Source organism: Gossypium hirsutum, chromosome D05 (genome assembly GCF_007990345.1).
Source record: "Gossypium hirsutum isolate 1008001.06 chromosome D05, Gossypium_hirsutum_v2.1, whole genome shotgun sequence".
Taxonomy (NCBI): Eukaryota; Viridiplantae; Streptophyta; class Magnoliopsida; order Malvales; family Malvaceae; genus Gossypium; species Gossypium hirsutum.
The window spans coordinates 45,790,219-45,814,047 of NC_053441.1; the positions used below are offsets into that span (position 1 = coordinate 45,790,219).

At 35.9% G+C, this 23,829-nt stretch overlaps 1 pseudogene; it reads left to right on the forward strand.

The window, feature by feature from the left end:
* Positions 1 to 1,565: 1,565 nt before the first annotated feature.
* LOC107902315 (uncharacterized) lies at positions 1,566 to 18,297 on the forward strand (annotated as a pseudogene).
* The last annotated feature ends 5,532 nt before the right edge of the window (positions 18,298 to 23,829 follow it).

A 23,829-nucleotide genomic window follows, 5' to 3' on the forward strand; every position in this document is an offset into this window, starting at 1 on the left:
AAGTATAAAGTCATTAATGAAATAATGTTAAATCAAACTTTGATCTGATGTTAAATGTCGAAAGATGCATATCTCGAGTACAAGAACTAAATTGAATAAATTGAAAAATATGTGTGACTTTGTATTTGAATGTCAATCGAATGTAATTTGATATCATGTATTTGTTGAATTATCGCACGTAGCTAAAGATGACGTCGGGTCGTTAAGATTGAAAGGAAAAGTGAGAGTCATCAACGATAGATGCGAGGATTTGATTTGTACTTTTATTATTCAAGATCAATAAATATAATTGTATGCATATTCATGTTAATTTGCATGATTGAGCATATAATTATTGTATGAATTGATTCATTGCAATTGATACTGGATATCAAGAAATTGAACAAAATAAAAAGTAGCATGATTTAATTGATACATGACAAGTGATAGGAAAATGGATTGAACTATGCTATGTTGTATTGGTTATATATATGTGAATTGGTAATGATGATATGTGAATTGGTTATATAATGTAATCAGAACATTGGTTACCCTATTAGTTGTGGTATTGGCATGCCATAGGGTCAAGTATAATGATTTGAAGTCATTGTTTCCCGACAATCGGGGGTGGTAAAATGTACAAATGTTAATAGTCATCGTTGTCGGACAACTCGGGATGACAGAATAATTAGATTGTAAACCATCGTTGTCGAGCAACCTGGGGTGGTAGTATGTACATGTTTTAATAGTCATTATTGTGGGCCAACCCGTGATGACAGAGTAATAGATTCATGTATCTGTTCTAAGTTTGTGTCTGGTTAATAGGGTTATAAAATATGAAACTGGTATCAGAGTCAGGTTGAAAAACTTGACTGTGGATTATGGGTTTTATAAAAATCAGGCTTTCAAAAAATTGATTGATTTCCAAATAATTTGAAATGTTTTTACTGAGTAAGTGGTACACTAAGTCTCCAGCGCCGATCCTGTAACTATTCTGAACTGTGATTTATTTTAAACTGAAACTGTTATGGATAGTATATCCTGAAACTACTATAGGTAGTAAACTGTACTGAAAACACTTTAGTTAGTGTATACTGAAAATTGTAGAGAAATTGGAAACTGTAGTGAGACTGCGATTTACAAACATGAACTCTGAATAACCGATACTGTTTTACATAAAACATTTGTTAATAAACACTGAAACTGTAACTGATTCATAAAACTTATAATACCAGATAAATCCGATTAGATATGAGCACACGAGGTATCTGCGGACGGGGTACTAGAGGCCAAGGTAAAGGCCGTAGAGGGGCTTGAGCTGAGTCATTGTCATCGGCCAGCTTGCCAAATTTGGATATGAGTGAGACGCTAGTGTCGCCCGCTACTGAGACTGGGTCTCAATATCGCATGGTTGGGGACGGTACATTGTCCTAGGCTATGCTAAGGATTTTGGAGAGGGTCGCTGGGCCCAATACTGGATTTGGGGGCCGAGGGTCGGTTATAGAACGATCTGATCCAATGGAGCTGGGCTCTTCAATCGTGTCACTAGGGTCGCCCCTAATGTGGCCAAGTACTGGATTAAGGCCATGAAGAGGATCATGGATGATCTAGATTGCACCCTTAAGCAGAAATTAAAGGTTGCAGTCTCGCTGCTGCGAGATGAGGCTTATCAGTAGTAGCTAACCGTTAAGGAGGACACTCAGCCCGAGTGTCTGACCAGAGAGTTCTTTAAGACCGCTTTCCAGGGGAAATATGTCAGAGCTAGTTATGTGGATGCACGTACGAAGGAGTTTCTGAATCTTACACAGGGGGATCGATCAGTGGCTGAGTATGATGCCGAGTTTCTAAGACTAAGCTGCTATGCGCGAGGTATGGTGGCATCTGAGTATGAGCGATGTGTTCGCTTTGAGGATGGCCTCAGAGATAATTTGAGAGTTTTGATAGGCCCGCAGAGGGAGTGAGATCTCTGCACTGGTGGCAGAGAAGTTGGTTCATAAGGGATGTGAGGCATTCTTGGCATATATAAGTGTTTCAAATTTTGGAGACTCTATAGTTAAGGATATTAGAACGGTAAAGGATTTTTCGAACGTCTTTTCTAAGGAGCTACCGGGTTTACCTTCGAATCGGGAAGTGGAGTTTGGAATTGAGCTTCTCTCTGGTACAGCTCAGGTGTCTAATTGCTCCCTATCAAATGAAACTGAAGGAGCTTATGGAGCTCAACGCTCAAATTCAGGAGTTATTGGATCGTGGGTTCATCCGCCCTAGTGTGTCCCTGTGAGGAACACCGGTACTGTTTGTTAAGAAAAATGATAGATCCATGAGGATGTGTATCGACTACCGACAACTAAATAAGTTGACTATTAAGAACAAGTATCCACTTCCGTGGATTGATGATTTGTTTGACCAGTTCTGAGGGGCATCTGTGTTCTCCAAAATTGACTTGCATTCTGGGTATCATCAGTTGAGGGTTAAGGAGGCTGATGTGCATAAGACGACATTTAGGACTCATTATGGTCACTACGAGTTTCTAGTGATGCCATTTGGACTAACTAATGCACTGATAGCTTTCATGGATCTGATGAACTGAGTGTTTCAGCCCTACTTGGATCGGTTTGTAGTGGTGTTCATTGATGACATATTGGTTTATTCAAGGACTGGGGATGATCATGATGAGCACCTTAGGATTGTTCTTCAAATTTTGAGGGAAAAGCAGCTCTATGCTAAGTTCAGCAAGTGCGAGTTCTGGTTATGTGAAGTAACATTTCTGGGTCATGTGGTCTCTGCTGAGGGGATTCGAGTCGATCCTTAAAAAATTGAGGCTATATTGGATTGGAAGTAGCCTAAGAATGTATATGAGATTCGCAGCTTTTTGGGGCTGGTAGGTTATTATTGACGATTTGTGGAAGGATTTTCACTGATCGCAACACCTTTGACTAAGTTGTTACGTAAAGGTGTACCATTTGGCTGGACTAATGCGTAGCAAGAGAGCTTTGAGAAGCTTAAGACTGTACTGACTGAGGCTTTTATTTTGGTACAGCCTGAACCTGGAAAGGAGTTCACGGTTTATAGTGATGCATCACATGTCAGTTTGGGATGTGTGTTGATGCAGGATGGTAAGGTGGTTGATATGCGTCTTGTCAGCTTAAGACACACGAGGCAAACTATCTGACGCATGATTTGGAGTTGGTCGCCGTAGTTTTTGCATTGAAAATCTGAAGGCATTATCTGTATGGTGAGAAGTGTATTATCTACACTGATAATAAGAGCCTCAAGTATCTCCTCACTCAGAAGGAGTTAAATGTTAGGCAGCGTAGATAGGTTGAGCTGTTTAAGGATTATGATTGTACCATTGAGTACTATCCTAGCAAGGCCAATGTAGTGGTCGATGCATTGAGCCGTAGGGTTATGACCGATCTGAGAGCGATGTTTGCTCGACTTAGCCTATTCGATGATGGAAGTCTATTGGCAGAACTTCAGGTCAAACTGACATGGATTTAATAGATTCAAGGTAAACAGTTGGGGGATAAGTCTCTCAGGTTGCGTTTTCGTCGGGTTGAGAATGGTGGCACTACTATAACGCCCTAAAATTTTGAGTCTTTAATTTCTTTGTTTGATATGACATAAATTGCTTGTTTGCTTTAATGGCTAAGTGATTTGGGTGTGTATGAGAGTGTTTGAGAAGCCTGGGTTCAAGTCTTGGCTTCTGCAGATATTTTGGTTTTGCTTTTAAATGAATTTGGACACTAGCATGTAGGCCTTATAAAATATAGTGCTTGTTTTATGACAAAAAAATAGCTTGTTGTCTAGGCAAGGTGGCGTGTTGTGTAACTGTGAGGTTTGAGGTTCAAGTCTTGGGTTGTGTAAGGGAGTATTTATTTTGCTGCTTAAACTGTGTAGGTAGTGGAGTTGGACTGAAACACAGCTAAGGGGAGTTTGAATGGAATTTGAATAGAGTTCTTGGGGGAGTTGAAGAGAAATCAGTGGAGTGATTCAAGGAGGGATAAGGGGAGAGATTTTAGGAGAAAAAATAGAAGTGGGGTGTTAAGGGGTGTGTATGCCGAATTTGGTTATTAGGCACTAGGATAATCGGTTTTGAGGTTTTTGGGGGTTGTTTTCTCTCTGTCTACTTCGGTTTCGGTCAGTAATCTTTTCACTTTTTGCTTTTGGTGTCGAATTTTGCTAAGACTTGGTGTACCTCTACCCCTTTTAATCAACTATTTGTCGATTATTGCCTTCTCAACCTTTTCATCTCTTCAATTTTGTTTTCGGCTTAACAACTCTTCTCTGACGGTTCAAAATTCTCGATGAGTGAAGGAGTATCAAGTAATATCAAGTCATCAAAACCTTTCTCTCATCTCTCGTTCAAAGGCAGGTATGTAGGCTAGCATTCTAAGTGTAGGTCGAGTGCTTTCTGTGTTTCTGTAAGTTTTTATGAGTGGATTTAAACCACATGTATAAACAATCTTGTTTAAATAATTTGTTTGCAATGCAGATCTCCGTTAGTGGTATAAGTGGGCTAAGCCACTTTTGACAGTCGAGGCAGATATTAATTTAGTTTTGGTTAAGGGTGTAAAAGAGGGAGATTAACTATATTGTTTAGCTACTAATGGAAAGCCTTGTATGAATGTAGGTTTTGGTGCTCGTGGATCTTGGTGCGTTTTCACAATCAGGTGTGTAAACACCCTATTACAATCGTGGAACGACAAAAAAAGTCGAAAAGCTGAAAATACGATGTTTGAGACCACACAGGTGAGCGATCGCTTGTGTGGTAAGCCCAACTTGCGAAACATGGACGATAGACTGCAGAGGCCTCTATGAGCATTTTCACAGGCTTAGGCCGTAATGGGCCACGTTAGGCCGAAATGGGCTGTGTGGGCTCAATGGGCTCATGGGGCTCACACGAATGAAATCCACAAATTGTGGCAAATACTGGACTGGGCGATATAAATCCCATAACCGTGGCAAATTCTAGGCTGATCGAGCCGTATGAATGTGTGGGCCCACTTGGGCCCATTTACACTATTTTAACCATTTAGGTTACCTGAGTCGCTCAAGACGACTGCAGACCTTTCGAGAGATCAATAAATGATCGAAATACCCCCATAGGGTAAAATGACTAAAATACCCCCATGGGGTAAAACGATCGAAATAACCCAATAGGATAAAATGATTGAAATACCCCCATAGGATAAAATGATTGAAATAACCCCATAGGGTAAAATGATCGAAATACCCTATAGGGGTAAAATGACCGAAATACCCTATAGGGTAAAATGACCGAAATACCCCCATAGGGTAAAATAACTGATATACCCCTAAGAGGTAAAATGACTGATATGATATGGCCTTATGTTATGTATAACTGATTTGCTCTATGATATGTATGACTATGATTGAGTATGACATTCTGCATACACATATGATTTGTGACATGACATACTGCATGGGGTTGAGATACTGTTATGGAGGAAGTATACTGTTACTGGCAGCTTTGCTGTGATACTATTACTGGCAGCTTTGCTGCGATATTAGTGTATTGACTGGGTGGGTCGATTTTATCCTCACATGGTGTGTTGGTGGTACAGAGAGGTGTGTTGGCTGGATTGGGATTGGTTGCATTATTGCACTGTACTGATTTTGTACTGGGCTAAGACCCACATTGTTACTGTATTGGTCTAAGGCCCACATTGTACTATTACTGCATGTTGTTTACTGGTTGACTGATAGGGGATTACACACTGAGTTTTCATAAACTCACTCTTTTCTTGTAACTATGCGGGTAATCCTAAGCCTTAAGTGATTTGGTGCTGTGAGGGACTCGGAGGTGGCCACACTATTGTAGTTGTTCTTCACTTTCTTTAATTTAAATTTAAAGTTGTGTTGGGTTATGTTTTTGTAATAAGGCCATTTATGTTTGTTAAAGTTTTAATTGGGCTTTTGCTTACTTATTTTAAACTGCTAGTTTAGGAGAAGACGTATTTTCAAAATAATTACTATTTTTCAAGACACAAAATCTAAGCATTGGAGTTTTAAAAGCTTCCGCGTTTTAATATCAACTTATTATGACAATAGCAGATAACAAGGCAAACGTTTTGAGTAGTTGATTTGTTAAATAATAACAAAGGGGTTTTAAAACTTAGAAACAAATTTTTACCAACGAGTCCAATTTTTGAAAGGCACTTCAATGTGACACGCCAGATCCGACCATAACGTCTAGGCCGGGTTTGGGATGTTACAACTAATGATTTTGGGATAAACAGTGATGGGGTACTTTGTTTCCACGGTCAGATTTGTATACCAAATGATGAAGATTTAAGGTAGTCGATTCTGATAGAGGCGCATGGTAGTCCCTATACTATGCATCTCGGTAGGAACAAGATGTACCGAGATCTTTGGGAATTGTACTAGTGGCCAGGGTTGAAGCTTGAGGTTACCGACTTGGTTGCTCGTTGTTTGACTTGTCAGAAGGTTAAGGCTGAGCATCAGTTACCTTCGGGTTTACTGCAGCCGGTTAAGATACCGTTATGAAAATGGGAGCGAGTAACGATGGACTTCATTAGTGGGTTGCCTCTAACACCCACTAAGAAGGATTCTATCTAGGTCATCGTGGATCGATTGACCAAGTCTGCTCACTTCATCCCGGTAAGGACAAACTTTTCTCTTCAGAAATTAGCTAAGCTCTACATATCGGAAATAGTGAGACTGCATGGGGTACCTGTCTCGATCATTTCTGATCATGATCCTTGTTTCATGTCTCGATTCTAGAAGAAGCTTCATGAGGCTCTAGGTTCAAGATTAGACTTTTAGTACTGCTTTCAATCCTCAGATAGATGGTCAGTCGGAGAGAGTGATTCAGATACTGGACGACATGTTGAGGAGCTGTGTTATTGATTTCTGAGGCAATTGGGAGGAGTACTTGCCGTTAGCGGGGTTTGCTTCCAATAATAGCTTCCAGTCTAGCATCCAGATGGCACATTACAAGGCACTATACGGTCGTAAGTGTCACACTCCTTTATGTTGGACTGAGTTGGGCGAGCGACATGTTCTGGGTCCTGAGTTGGTCTTTGAGAGAGAGGATCAGGTTAGATTGATTCGGGATCATTTGAAAGCGGCTTCTAATAGGCAAAAATCGTATGTGAATTTGAAGAGGCATGAGATCGAGTATTCTGTGGGGGACTTAGTTCTTTTCAAGGTCTCGTTATGAAAAAAGGTTCTGAGGTTCGGTCGTAGGGGCAAGCTAAGCCTTCAATTTATTGGACCTTACCGCATTCTGAAATGTGTGGGACCTATCGCTTATCAGTTGGAGTTACCTCCGGATTTGGACCACATTCATGATGTTTTTCACGTCTCGATGTTAAGGCGCTACCACTCTGATCCCACGCATGTTGTTTCTGTTGACGAGATTGAGGTTAGGCTATACTTGACCTTCAAGGAGTAAATTACATTAGAATGGGTCTGCTGGTTTGGTGGTTAAATGGTGTGTCATTTTGGTGGAGGTAGTGTGTTCGAATCCCTATCCAAGCAAGGGTATTATTTTTTTGCTCAGATTTTGGGGTAGAGTTGTGTAATAGAGGGATTTTGAGTAGTGGATGTGTAGTGGGAATTAGGGGAGAAGATTAAGGGATTTTCAGGGTTATCGAAAATTTTTTTCCCATAGCCGAATTTTGACTCTCTTTTTCAAAAAAAATTCTGCCCTCTATTCTTCTCCCTCTCCTCTTGCTAAAATTCTCTAAGTTTTTCTATCTTTCTCTTCTTTTTCTTTTTCTTGATTTTTCCCTAATCCATTTATTTTCCTTCGTTTTCGCACGCGGTTAGTGTTCGCTTAGTTTCAGTAAGTGTTTCTCTTCATTTCTATCATGAATCTCTGAATGGCTAAAGTGGTAATGTTTTTTCTCTGTGATTTGGGCGTAGGGGAGGCTCGAACTGGTGAATTTAGTGTTCTCGTCTTAAAATAGTTAAATGGAGGGTTATCGTTGGTGGTAAGTTGGGTTTTTGTTCGTTCCTGGTTGTCAATTAGCTTGTAAATCCATTAAATTGATGTTGAGAATCTTGATTATAGGCTTTGGAGTGCTCGGGGACTGTTTTAGCATCAAACAAAACCAGGTGTGTACACGAAATGCAAAAAAAAGGATTAAGCGAAAAGCCAAAATTGCTTGTTGTTTGGATAGCAGTAGTAGGCTAACTTTGAAAAATCACCATAAATTGTGAAAATTGAATTAGAGGATGAATAAAATATGGAATTAAAGCTTAGTGAGTCTAGTTTCTCATAGAAGAAATAGTGCAAGTAATTGAATTATAAATCGTGAGGTTTAATAAAATTTGTAAGACAAGGTCAAAATGAATTCGGGTTCCCCTGTCCTGACTTTGGAAAATCATCAAAAATTGGAGAAAATAATTAGGGGTTAAAATTTACATGTTTAAATTATTAATGAGTCTAATTTCAATAGAAACAAATGGAAACAACATCCAAATTTTGTACTAAGAGATAATTAGTTTTTAGCAAAGAAGGGACTAAGTTGTAAGACAGCAAAATAGAGGTAAGTTTAAAGATTTTACTGTGCTTATTGCTTGAACCAAAAATTCTAAAAATTTTATGGTAGAAAGGTATTTGAGCCTAGTTTAAAAGACATCAAGCGAATCTTAATTCAAAATTCTGTAGCTCAAGATATAAATAATTTAGTAATAGTGACTCAAGCAGACAACTTTGAAGGAACATATAAGTAAATAGTGAAATATATATGAATAATTAACTAGCACAGGTTACATTAAAAATGGATCACATGGCCAGGGCCAATTTGGGCCGAGTGGGCCACATGGGCGTGTGAGCCCATTTTTATGAAATGTTCTGTAAGGTTGCACAGGTTGCCCAAGTCGACTGTGGACCTACTGTAGGGTCAATAAGCTTTACTTAGACCCCTATATGTGTGATATGTCTGCCTAATTTCTATACTGAGCATGACTTATGATATCTGAATGTATGTACTATTAATTGCATAATGGCATGACATATTTTGTATGTTGCATTGTATCGGGGTGGGTTGATGATATTTGGAGGAAGTGACTGAAATGCTATTAAGCCTGTTATCTGGCAGCTCAGTTGCAACCTTTTGATTATGTGTCGCATTTCGGTACAACATGGTGTGTAGGGATGGGTGGGTTGATTTAATCCCCACATGGTGTGTAAGGTTGGACGGAGATGGTGTGTAGAGGCTGGTGGGTAGGATTCTGATTTACTTTATCTTCATTCTGTATCTAATACGGGCCAAGACCCTAATGTATTTCTGAGACTGTATCTGAATAGGCTAAGTCCCAAACTGATTCTGTGATGGGCACGGGCCCCAGACTGTATCTAACTGAATTCTATTGATTATCTGTATGCATGTTTTTTATGGGGATTACACACTGAGTTTGCAAAAACTCAACCTTTCTCTATTTAATTTGTACAGGTAATCTTCAGACTTGACGAGTCGGTGCAGCGGAGGACTCGACGGTGGCCATACGTAAATTTTAGACTGTTTTTCGTTAATGCCTAGAATTTATTACTTATTTTGGGTTTTTGATGTATCTTCTGGACTATGGACTGGTTGGCTTTAAATTTGGGACTTTTTACTATTTTTTATGGATTTTTTTTAAAAAAAGTGCAACTCTACAAAGCACGGTTTTTTTCTAAAAACTAAGCTTTTTCGTAAATAGAAACGATTTTCCCTAAATTAATTGGTTACAAAAGCTTCCTCTAAGAGACAAGTTTTAAAGCAAACCAACTAGTTTTTTTTAATTAAATAAAAGCTAACTTACTGTATCGGTTTTTAAACTCGACAATCTTGTCTTCAAATCCCTTTCCATATGACATCGCTAGATTCAGCCATAACGTCTAGGCCGGGCTTGGGGTGTTACACTTTCACACGCTATCATTTTTCCACATATCACATATATGGAAGTATACTAATTCAATCACATTCATCTCAATTGATATAAAATACATTAGGGCCTTGGCCCATATCAGATATAGAATGCAGATATAGTAAATCAGAATCCTACCCACCAGCCTCTACACACCATCTCCGTCCAACCCTACACACCATGTGGGGATTAAATCAACCCACCTATCCCTACACACCATACTGTACCGAAATACGACACATAATCAGAAGGTTGCAGCTGAGCTGCCAGATAACAGGCTTAATAGCCTTTCAGACACTTCCTCCAAATATCATCAACCCACCTCGATGCAATGCAACATACAAAATATGTCATGCCATTTTGCAATTAATAGTACATACATTCAGATATCATAAGTCCTGCTCAGTATAGAAATTAGACAGACAGGTCACACATATACTGGTCAAAGTAAAGGTTACTGACCCGACAGTAGGTCCACAGTCGACTTGGGCGACCCGTGCAACCTTACAAAAATTTTCAAAAAAATGGGCTCACACGTCCATCTGGCCCACTCCGCCCAAATTGGCCATGCATGATTAAGACAACAATAGGTATTTATAACTAAACCCTAGTCGAGATGCAAAATATAACACTTAACCCTTCATACTTGGTAAGTAAAGAAAATTAATATAAACCAACCTACTAGTCTAGATAACTTAATTCCTTAACTAGCATGTTTCCATCATTAGGAAATCTTATGGTATTTTCTACATATGAGTTGTATAATCATTGTTTGGTAACCATTTTTTCTGAAGTTGTACTTTTGCATTGCCATGTTCTTGCCATACAATATATCTTTATTTCAAGATTCTGTCAATTAATATAATTGAAATGGATTTTTGTTGGTGATTTTGCTAGGTTTATTATAAACCTATGGCTTAGGTCTTTATAAGAACTTTGTGAAGCATCTTGCTCTTCTTCCCTGATAAATGAGAGAATAAACTAATATGTATATGAATAAATAGAATAGTGAAAGTAGATAATGGCTTTTATAAGCTCCCATAATGCACATTTATTACATTAATACCGCATTTTTATTATTCTACAACATCCTAACTGTCTATCTTAGATTAAACTCTATATCAATAGATAAATGTGGCATGTTTTAAGTGATGCAAAAATTACTGGAACTGTAATAAAGCATCTTTAGAAAATATTAACAGGTAGAAAGTAGAATATTGATTGCCTTTGTCTTTCTTTTTCTTTTTCATTCTTTTCTTATTTATTTATTTTATTTTCCATATAAATTCATCTAACTTAGCAGTTGAACCATTGTCTTGGAGGAGTACTCCTTTTGATGGTTATTAGAGGAAATGATCTTTTAATTTTGGACTTATATTATTATTTATGATATGGACTTTCTATGATATATTTGGGCTTAATTTTCATGTGAAGCTCATTTAAATGGATATCTTTTCAGACATTTGGTTAGCTTTCAATGATTGAGATAATGAGTTTTATGAAATGAATTTTTCATTTTGACAATTTAAATTTCAAATAATGTTTGAAGTCTTTCTTTTAAGATTATGCGGGGAGTGGTGCCACTTGCTCCAAAACTTTTGTTACAACTTTTTATTCCACCTGATGTGCCAAATGATTGTTGGACAACATCAAAGGTGACAGAAACATATACCAAAGTGGATTAACTATTAATAATGCATGTCAAAAGTTGAAACAACAGATTTTTGCCACATCAAGTGGGGCAAATGGCTGGGATAAATTGTTGGGAGGCATAGTAAATCTTATTTCCTTCATTAGGGCTACATCAAATGGATAACCTGTAACATGGTATTTTTTTAAAATTTTTTATTAAGGACTTTCTGGTCTAGTATTGGTTGATTTCTAGAGTTTGTATCATATCATCATTTTTACCTCAGCATGAAGTGATTTGGTTTCTCTGTGTGTATTCTGTTTATGGAGTTAGTAACTTTTTAACTAAGGGTTAAATGCAAAAGATTCTGAACCATTAACTACATTGTATTATATCTGTAATATAAGTCTTATTCTCTTTGGTTTAAACTATTTTGATGCATGGTATTGTAATTTTCTTAATTGTCAGCTTATTTCAAATGTACATGATATTTGACAAGTGGGTCCATAGACGAAGAATTAGTTGGGTCTGGTACAAAAAGGTCTAGTGTGTCCTCTGGCGATAAATCTCGTAATTACAAGGAATTTTTATACAGACTTGTAGATTGTGAAACTTTTACTACAAATCCTGAAGACTGGTTTCAATCATTATTTGAGAAGTCAGCACAGATGAACCTGTCTTTGATGTACCTTTTGAGTTAATAGATCTTCAAAAATTTGACTATGCTTTGGAAGGAGTTTCGTTCCAACAACTTATTTGGATGCCAAATGTTGTTTATGCTTCAACATCTAATTCTGCAGAAGCAACTGTATATCTTGCTGTTGAAGATTTTTTACATGCAATTGTGAAGGGCTTGTGGGAGGCATTTTGGAGTCAAGATGAGCCAATGCCTTTCTCTGTTGCCTATCTTTACAAAGAAAATTTAAAATTTTACCAGGCAGAGAACGCGATAGCTAGTGGGAGACTTGGAAGTCTATGTGCTTCTGGTGTATTGCTTAAGAACTTAAGACATCCTCATGGAAAGTGGGAAATCTTTTTAAACTGTCTCTTTTGAGGCTTGGTATTCAAAACTTGTTGAGGAAAGTGAACAAAAGCCTTCTCTGCATGTCCTAGGCGAGGCTCTTTTCTATGCCTTGCGCATGCTCATATTAAGGAGCTTAAATAGACAGAATCTTCCTCTAAGTTCAAATTCTGCCTTTGTTCTTCTTGTTGATTCTCAATATGGTGGCTTTGTTAAAGTTGAAGAAGATGTAAATAAAATGGATTTTGATGTGAATAATGTCTATAAGTGTGCTGCTGAGAGGATACAAAGGCATGCCAGAATTGCTGTATCTCCAGTTGATAGGATCTGGAACAAGCTTAGGAATGCCAATTGGAGAGATATTGGTGCTTTGCAAGTAACTTTTGCAACATTTTACTGTATTATGTAGTTTGCTAGTCTGCCTAAGCACTCCATTGAAGATTTAGCTGCCGACCATGGTTGTCACTTCTAAAGACTGGAGAGGCAGTTGGGGGATACCAGAGTGAATAGAAGTGGTTTATTTAGGTTCCAGCAGCATGGTGCCTCTCCCGAAATTGTTGAAGTTTAGGATGAATCTATCAAGCTTGAGTCTGAGTCGCTGAAGCTGGAAGTAGGATCTATATTATGGTTGGAGGATTCAAATTGGGAAAGAGGTTATCATATTAACCAAATCAGGAGTAATGGTGAGCTTCCTTATTACATTGCTTCACCAATTAAAGACCCAGGACAGTCTATCTTTCTCTACATGGGTTCTCATCCTTCTCAGCTGGAACCAGCATAGGAAGATATGAATTTGTGGTATCTAGTTCAAAGACAAGCCAAGGTATTGACTATTATGAAACAGAAAGGCCCATTTGGCAAATATCTACATCAATTGAGTACATCTGGAAGGATTATTCAAGGATGAGTGTTGAGCTTTGGCCTGCACCACAACAAAAGACCAGCAGCAAGCCTAAAACAAGATCAGTAGTAGCAGCTCAAGCTAAAATGTAGCATTGGGGCTGAACCAGATGCAACAGTTCTTTCGTCCATTTTGTTCCTATGTAACTTTGCTTGGTTTACTTGTAACTTGTTCAAAAAATTTAGTAGGATATGGTTTGATGTAATGGCTGATATGTCAGCCTATTTTGTGTGTAACTTAAGTTAACATTAGTCTTATATTAGTGGGGGCAGTTAAGCTATTAGGTAACTATCAAATTAACATTTTAACTCTTATATATTTCAAATTTTGAATGAAAATTATGATGAATCACTTCAGTTACAATTCTTGCTGTTGTTTTTAGTTTTGCTTCGATTTCTTTACTTTGTTTTGCTGTTTTTCCTTTGTTATACTTCAAAAGTTCCAAAAAATGGTAATCAGAGCCTGTCATCTTTAAAGGCCTATGTTGTTGGTTGTTTCTTGCCAAAACAAAACTTGAGAAGAGAGAAATCGAAGCTGTTGGGCTTGTTTCAATAGGATGAGTTTCACACCACCTCCACCACCTGTGTTCACTGGAGAGAACTACACCATTTGGGTAGTTAAGATGGGAACATATCTTCAGGTGCACGATTTGTGGAATGTGATTGAAAATGATACTGAACCACCTCCATTGAGGGCTAATCTCACCATTGCTCAGATGAGGCAACATAGTGAAGAGTGCTCCAAAAAGCATAAAGCAATGACCTGCTCGCAGAATGGAGTATCAGATGTTATCTTCAATAGGATAATGGCCTGTGACATACCCAAGAAGGCATGGGAGAAGCTAATAGAGGAGTTCATGGGGTCAGACAAAACAAGGTAGCAACAAGTAATCAATCTTAGGAGAGATTTTGAGAATCTAAAGATGAAAGAGTCTGAGACTATCAAGCAGTACTCAAACAGAATAATGGCCACTGTCAACAGCATAAGGCTCCTAGGAGAAGACTTCAGTGAGAGCAGAGTTGTTGAAAAGGCCATTACCACCCTCCTTGAGAAGTTTGAGTCAAAGATCTCATCACTTGAGGACTCGAGAGATTTATCAGCCATCTCATTATCTAAGCTGATAAAATCTCTGTATGCACTTGAGTAAAGAAGGGCCAATAGGTAGGAAGAGCATCCTGAAGGAGCTTTCCAGGCAAAGGCCAAAGTAGGTTCAGGTTCAAATTTGAAAGGGAAAAAGCCTTGGCTCGATAAAAGGGAGAAACCAAGGAGAGATGCAGGCTAGAAAGTGTTCCCACCATGCACTCACTGCAAGAGGACCACACATTCAGAGAGGTATTGTTGGTATAGGCCAAACATTCAGTGTAGAAGCTGCAAACAGTTTGGCCATGTTGAGAAAGTATGTAGAAATAATCTAGCCTGCTTACCTACCTGTTGAGCTTTGGCCTGCAGCACAACAAAAAACCAGCAGCAAGCCTACAACAAGATCAGCAGTAGCAGCTCAAGATGAAATGCAGCATTGGGGCTGAACCAAATGCAACAGTTGTTTTGTCCATTTTGTTCCTATGTAACTTTGCTTGGTTTACTTGTAACTTGTTCAACAAAGTTAGTAGGATATGGTTTGATGTAATTGCTAATATGTCAGCCTATTTTGTGTGTAACTTAAGTTAACATTAGTCTTATATTAGTGGGGTCAGTTAAGCTATTAGGTAACTGTCAAATTAACATTGTAACTTTCATATATTTCAAATTTTCAATGAAAATTATGATGAATCACTTCAGTTAAAATTCTTGCTATTGTTTTTAGTTTTGCTTCGATTTCTTTGCTTTGTTTTGCTGTTTTGCCTTTGTTATACTTCAAAACTTCCAACATCCTGGTCAGTGCCGGAGACCCAGTTCAGGTGGAAACTGTGATCACCCTTGGTGTGGCACCCCGATTCTTGTGACCAGCCCAGTTAGCGAAACCGTTACTGATATGGTTAGTGAAGGTCATTTTGGTGTGGATGAGGCTATAAGGTGTTGTCATGACTTTTTATCTGCTCTTTCTATTGCCTCATTGGAAACACAAAGATTTATATAATTTTTCATACCTAATTTTACTTAAAATCATGCATTTTTGATAGAATTTTTGTCATAAAATAATTAATTTTTATAAAATAATTAAATTGTATTAAAAATTTAAACATGTTAATTTTTAGTCAATTTTACAATTATTTTTAGTGAATTTTGATTATTTTTGATAGATTCGTACAAAGGGCAAAAATTGACCCGGCAAACACCGTTGAAGAACAAAATCGATAAGTAATTTGAAGTAACAAGGAAAAATAATTTCCAACCTAAGACGGTCCAAATATGTGTATTAATTCATAATATAATTAATTTTAATTTATTCCCAATTTAATTTGGGCTAAATAAATTAATTTTAATTAATTATGGAAAAAGAGTCTAGTTGAACCGCACTAGTTGAACCAAATTGAGCGAACCGAACTAGCCACTAATTGGGAAGCCCAGAACCGTTCAAATGCTGACCCAAATCAGCATTTTAGCTGATTAAATAAGCTGCAAAAAGGCCATTGGAAGACTTCCAAATTGCATTCAAACCTCACCTTAAATTAAGGCTTTACGGAGTTGCCCCAGGCTAATTTTAATAAAGTTGAAAGTCTCAACTTTTCCATGTAGGATGGCCGGCCATGAGGGGGCTCCTTGGCTGCTGAAATTTATTATTTTTAGCAGCCATCTTCAGCTATATAAACCCCCATTTGCTGCCCATTCAAAGGATCCCTCATTCACATCTCTTTCTCTCACAACTCTTTTCTCCTCTCTCACTTTCTCTCTCATTTTCCCATTCAAAGTTCCTTGCTCTTGTGCTGGTTTCTCCTCTTGGGAAAGGGGTTTTCTTCAGCCATTTTAGAGCAGCAATTGAGTGTTCATAGCAGCCTTGATCGGCGAGGACAACAAAGAAGGAAGAACGGAGCAACCTAGTCAAGCCACGGAAAACCACCGGATTTGATTCTTGTTCCTTATCTCTTTAATTTTTGTTGTTTTTATGATGAACATATCTATGAATACTTATGTTGTTGGAATGGTTAATTTAATCAGCTTAGCTTGAATTTAATTTGTGTTGGGTTGATTGCATTCCGTCCTCTTGATTTGTTAAATTTATGTTTATGCTCTTATAGGCCTCGGTAAAATGTTTGATTAAGTAAAACCATGATTAAGTTATTCTTGCATTATAATTGTAAGATAACTAAAGAATTAATTATTTAAACACATTGAAATTGTAATTAATGGACACAGTACTTAATCAGTGCATGTCTAATTCTTCTAAGGTAGTTGAAGATTAGATTAACATTGTATTTGGCGATACATATGCCTTGCATAACTTGCAAGATTATTGTGATTAAACTGTTTCAAGGTAAGGATACTTTGTTACCTCACATAGTCTTTTATATGCTTATTAGGTTGAATTAATCGTTTGAATCGACATAGTAATATGCGAGAGATTGTTTAATCTAATAAGTATGTATGTGCAATAACATGTTTATCTTTATAAATCTGTTTTATCGGTCAAATTGACATAGAAATATGTACAAGAGATGAATGAATTTTTGATATGTAAATATGTTCATAAGTTAGCAAATTACCGAGTTGCCATGATTTACTAGTAACAAGTATAAGCTTAAGTTTAATGATTCTAAGGTAAGAAAATATAATTAATCCAACACAATTATATCATCTTGATTAAAATCAGCTTTTAAAATCGTGCATTAGAACTTTATTTTATTTTATTTTGTTTTCTAGTTTTTAATCATTTCCCAAATCCAAATATTTTTCTTTCACCAAAGCGTTTAAACTTACTTTTATAAATAATTCTTTTACAATCTCTATGGGTACAATAACTCAACATTTACTTGTCACTCTATTATTTGTTGTGATTGTGTACACTTGCACATTTTCATCGTTCCACTCATCAGAAGGCATTAGACATAGAGACACTCGACCAGAAAATGTGATCTGTGTAAGATCTGGTGAAAGTCGTCCCTATTTTGTCCTTATTGGTTGGGGACATGCTATTTTAGAAGATAGGGACCGCCATGCAATGAGCCTTCATTTTTCATCTACTTATACTTTACAGGAGGGAAAGTTGTGCTCAGCATCAGATGCTGAGAGCCTGGTTTACATGCTTTATTTTGCATGTGGAGGTGCTTTCCCTGATCTTGATTCTGTTGAAGGGGAACTACAGTGGAGAGAGACGTCATGGTCTAGGAGGTTGATTCAGCAGAAATTGGGTGATGTCTCTACTGTATTGAAAGCATTTACCGATTATGTTGACAGCTTGTGCGGAACGCCTTATCCTATGGATTATGATATATGGTTAAGAAGGTTTAAGAGGAGTATTAGTGAGGAGGATCACGGAAAGGAAATTGATGCATCTGTCTAGAATCATGTTTTAAAAGCCATTCTGGCCTGGATTAGCCAACTCTTGCAATCTTGCTGATTATTGCTTGCTAAGTATGACGATTTTATTGTTGAACTCATGCGATGCTTGGACATTTATCTTCTGGGATTGGACTATTCAAAATTTTGGCAATGGCTGCAGTTCTCCCTTGACCAGGAGTTATATATTCAGTTCCGTATGGAAGTTCTTGGTTTCTGAAAAATGAGGCCTTCTGATGAGCCGTTATCCAAAATATCTTGTGTGCTCATGTACCAGGGTTTGGAGGATTTATGTGGATTTTTTTTTGGAGGGGGTTACGACATGCTGTAGAGGAAATGGAGTATTATTTCTTGGCTTTTTGTTTTAACTTATTTTTATTTCCCTTTGTAAAGATACAAGCAATGTGGAGCCATCTCTTTTGGCCTTCTCATAGGTCTAATGTTGAAGATGATGATTGGAAAGTATTAAGGGGCATCTGTAAATGAACCGTGAGGTAGTTGCTGCTTTGGCGGTTTCTGACTTCGATTGTCGTAATTATTTCTGTGTAACTCAATTTTTTACACTCCTTGGCCTATTCATCCATATTTATTACAAAATTTATGACTACTGGGATCTTGAGCGATGCAAATCACCTCTTTTTCCTTCATATTTCGCTACTCAAGATCACCATTCTTTTTGAATTTACATATATAATATAATTTATGAAGAGGAGGGAAAAACAAACCTTACTTAAAAGAGAGCAGAAGATTTAGATTTTTAGTCTGAGCTACCGACCAAAGAGATTTCCAAAAATACTGCTGCTTTATTAGGGTTAGTCCTAGAGTTCTTTACTTCTATTTCATATTCAATAACTCTCAATTTTAAATTTGAGCTCAACCCTAACGTTCGCCTCAAATTGGAGAGCCTCTAGGTAAGCTTTAATCAATTTAATAGATTATAATAAAATATACATCATTTGTTATCACAGTTTATCCAATTTATATATTTTGGTACTTAAAGGTATGTTTAATTCAAGTTTTATCGTCGATTTGATAAAAGATAATTGCTAATATTATCAAGTTTGAAATTTTCATCATTTTGCTAATAAAATAAATTTAGTGTTGTGAATTTATTTAATTTTAAGTTTAATTTATCAAATGTCATTTGATGGATATGATTTAATTTGAGTTTTAGAATTGATTTGTTGAAAATTAATTGTTAATAATATTAATTAATTATAAATTTTCACCAAATCATTTCTAAAATTTGAATTAAGCACTAAAAAATTAACATCCTTACTTTTAAGTACTTTATCAAATATTAAATTATGTATTAAACCTATTTTTTAACATTTAACAAAATATACAATATATCTAAAGACTCATGTAAAATATTTGTTAAAGCTTTAATATATATATATGTTAAAGCTAATAATGAAGTATTTTTGGAAATAACGAACTTCCTTAAAATAAGCGTAATATATTTTATTATAATAAAAAATTTTAAACAAGATACCTTTACTTTTAACAAAATATCTTACAGTAAGATATTTTGTAAAGTTAATAACATTTTTTTTATGAAATAACAACTTATGCTACATTTAAACTAGACCGGTAGTAATCCGATTATTAATAAATTTTATTTTGTCATGATCATAAAATTGTTATCAATTGTTTGACTTTTTCTTTTTTAGTCATCAAATTATTCAAAATTTTCTTTTTGGTCATCCGCTATTAAATTATTAATGGAAAGATAATTTAGTAGTTTTTAAAACTTGCATAATAACTTTAATCATCAATATTTATACATTGTGTTAATTTAGTCTTAATTCAAAAAACTTAACACTCAACATTTACATATCGTGTATTTTGGTGTGTTTTTTTGCAATGTTATTTTTATATTTTACATTGAGGGTTAATCGTAAAAGAATGAGAAAAGATGAAAACTATTATCTTGAATCTCTGAGTGTTTCCATTTTTGGTATATTTTCGATCAATTTTAGTTGATATATATATATTTTTAACTTTTTTGGTAGAATAGTCACAAAGAAAAGCAAAATTGAAAAAAAAAGAGATCAAATTACACAATGTGTAAATGTTGAAAATTAAATTTTAAGAATCAAAACTAAATTGACATAATTTATAAATGTTAGGGTTAAAGTTACTATTATGTCAATTTTAAAAACTACCATGTCACATTTTCATTAGTCATTTAACGGCTAGTGACCAAAAAAAGAAAAAAAATTGAATAGTTGAGAAACTATTTTATAACTTTTCATAATTGGGTGACAAAAAAAAGACTTATGAACAATTAGGTGACTACAAATATAATTTATCCTATTTTATAAAGTTAATAATAAAATACCTTACAAAATAACAAAATATCTTACAACTCATCTAAGATATTTGGTAAAAGCTAATAACAAAATACCATGAACTTACAAAATTCTTAGAACATACCTAAGGCATTTTGTTACCGAATTCTGTTTTTTATAACAAATATCTTACATTTGTTCTAAGAACTTTTGTTAATTCTAAGGTATTTTGTTATTATCTTTACAAAATATCTTATTACAAAATATCTTACATAATAACAAAACATTTGGTAAAGCTAACAACAAAATATCTTTGTAAATACCAATTTTATTTATCAAAATTTTGTTTTTTAAAAAAAAACAAAATTCCTTACCTTTTAACAAAATATTTTACAACCTATGTGAGATATTTGTAACTAATAATAAAATACCTTATAAAATAACAAAATTTCTTAGAACAAACATAAGATATTTTGTTATAACCGAATTTTTTTTTTCATAACAAAATACTTTCCTCATTACCAAATATTTTATAAGAATATGTAAGATATTTTGCTAATCTAATTACAAAATATTTTACTCAATTACAAAATTTCTTACCACCAACTTAATATATTATATTATACCAAAATTTAGTGGTTTTTTAAACCAAATATCTTTCCTTTCAAATATTTTATAATCTTACTCAACTATAAAATTTATTACCACCAATGTATTATACAATGGCATACCTAGGGACTGGCAGGGGCTCGCCCTAAAATAGAAAATTGTTCATTTAGGTCATTTAGAAATTTTAAAATTTTAAATTAATAAAAGTAAAACTACAGTTTGGTCGTCCTTAAAAATGATAAAAAATTGATTTAATCATTTAAAAATTATAAAGATATAAACTATTAAAATTTAAAATTTAATTTTGGCCTTCTAAAAATATTTTCTGACTTCGCCCTAGTATTATATTATGTTATACTTAAATTTAGTGGTTTGTTAATAAAATATTTTACCTCATGGATGTAAGATATTTTTTTAAGTTAATAACAAAATATAGACACCGAATGTTGTCCGAGACACTAAAGAAAAAAAATTCTATTTCTTAATCAAAATCAATTGCTAGCAAAAATATATATAAAAATCAGTTTGGTGTTAATAATTTTTAACTTCTGAATTGTTGTTTTCAATCTAGTAACTTGATATGATATCACAAATTTAAATTTTAGGATTTCTTTAGAGTTTAACTTGTATTGAAGTAATACAAGGGAAATAATTTTTTCCCCTAGTGTGATTAACTTTTTTTTTCTTTAGATAAAGGAAAACTATGGATCCTTTTTTTTTTGGTGAAATGAAACATCAATTACATAAAGCAACCATTAATTTTATCCTCTTGAAGTAAATCTAAAATGTCCGTAGGAGCCTCATCCATAACTTGTAAGCTTGATTTCCAACTCAAACTGAGTTTAGCAAGACGATTCGCTACCAAGTTTTGATTTCTTGGTATATGCTTAATCCTCCACTCCCCTTCTAAATGCATGATGCGAAGAGTCCTTCGGAGTACAGTGATTCCTGAGTCTTCCAAATCCATATCATTTAAGATCTGGGCAACTTCTAGATTATCAGTTATGATAATAATTTGTTTGTATCCCTTATTAAGTAAAATAAGGATACCTTCTAGAATGGCCCAAACTTCAGCTTCAAATGGAGAACACACGCCTAGGAATCTGTTAAATCCCACTATCCAATTTCAATTCTGATCACGAGCCACGCCTCCTGTTGCAGCATAACCAGAATCTCTGGTCACAGCTCCATCAGTGGATAAAAACACCCAAGTATCATCAAGGTTGACCATCAATGGAGAGTTTTGCTTGTTGTTAATGTTGTCTCCAACATGAGAGATGTAGTTACGGCCCCAACAGCTAGAAACTTTCACCACTTCCGATGCCGTCCAAGAAATATGTTGGAAGATAAATAGATTCCTGTTCTTCCATATATGCCAAGCAACTAGTCCAAACAGGCAAGACCACACGAGGCCATAATCCTGCAATCTTTCATGAAAACAAAGGTTAAGAATAAGCCAATCCTGAAGAGAAACAGAGAAAAACCTTTGTTTTAGCTGATTTGGAATCACAAGTCGCCACACTTCTTTCGCAGGAGGACAATCCCGGAGAACATGAGCCAAATCCTCAAATTCATGACCACATATAGAACAGGAACCACAATGACTGAATCCCCTTCTAGCTCGTTCCGAATTTGTGAGAAGTTTTTGTTTGAAAGCAAGCCAAAGGAAAACTCTTACTCTTTGAGGACCTGGATATTTCCAAACTATCTTCCAATAATCCTCCTGGGAATTCCAAGAATTCTCTTTCAAATACCAATAGGCACTGCGAACTGAGAAGACTCCAGATGCTGACTTGGTCCATATAATCCTATCCGGCCTAGAGTCAGGGTGAGGAGGAGGAATGCTAATGATTCTATTAATAATATCTTCAGACACCCAGACACGAAACAGATCCAAGTTCCAGCAACCATCAGAATTGACCATCTCCCTAACACAACAATCCAAATCAAGGTTAGCATAAGAAGGAATTGAAGAGATTAAAGGGCCCATACCTGGAATCCAATGATCTTTCCAGCAACGAGCACTAGCACCATCTCCAATAGACCATGCAAGATTTTCTCGAAGCAACGGCCATGTCTTAGAGAGAGCCCTCCATAAATGAGAACATTGGCTTTTATTAATAGAATCTGGGAAATTATCTTTCCAACCGTATTTGGCACGAAGAACACGAACCCAAAGTGCATTGCTTTTAGACACTAGATTAAATTCAATCTTCATTAGGAAAGATGAATTTTGATCTTCTAGATGTCTGAATCCAAGACCTCCCTGAGTCTTCGGTTGACAGATAGAATTCCAACCCACTACAGATAATTTAGGATGCCCATCAGAACTACCCCAAATAAACTGTCTGACCAACCTTTCAATGTCAGCGCTGACACCTTTCGGAATCATCAAGGATTGCATGAAGTAATTAGGAATTGAGAGAAGTACCGATTGTGCCAACGTAATTCTCCCTGCAATAGACAACTTCCTAGCATCCCAACTCTGCAGTTTCTTCCTCACTTTGTCCACTATAAACCTCAGGGTGCTTTTGGTAATCCTGTCATGTAAAAGAGGGACACCTAGATATGTACCAAGATTTCGAACTTTTTGGAAACCAAACAGTTGGTTAATTTGATTGCGAACATCAGTTTCAGTATTTTTGGAAAAGAAAATGTTACTTTTCCTAACACTGATTTGGTGTCCTAAAATATCACAGAAATGGTTTAGAATGTTATCCAGTAATTGAGCTTGGTCAAAATGAGCTTTACAGAAGATCACTATATCATCCGCAAAGAACAAATGAGAAATTGAAGGACCTGCACGAGAAAGATGAATTGGAACCCATTTTCCAGATTCTATTTCTGCCCTAATAAAGTGACCTAACCATTCCATGCAAAGCACAAATAAGTAGGGCGACAAAGGACAACCCTGACGAATTCCTCTCTTAGGTTTAAATTTCTGAGTAGGCACCCCATTCCACAGAATTTGCATAGAAGATGAAGAAATAGCTGACATGATAACTTTCCTTAAGTAGACAGGGATTTTGGCAGCTAACAAGGAAGCACTAAAAAATTCCCA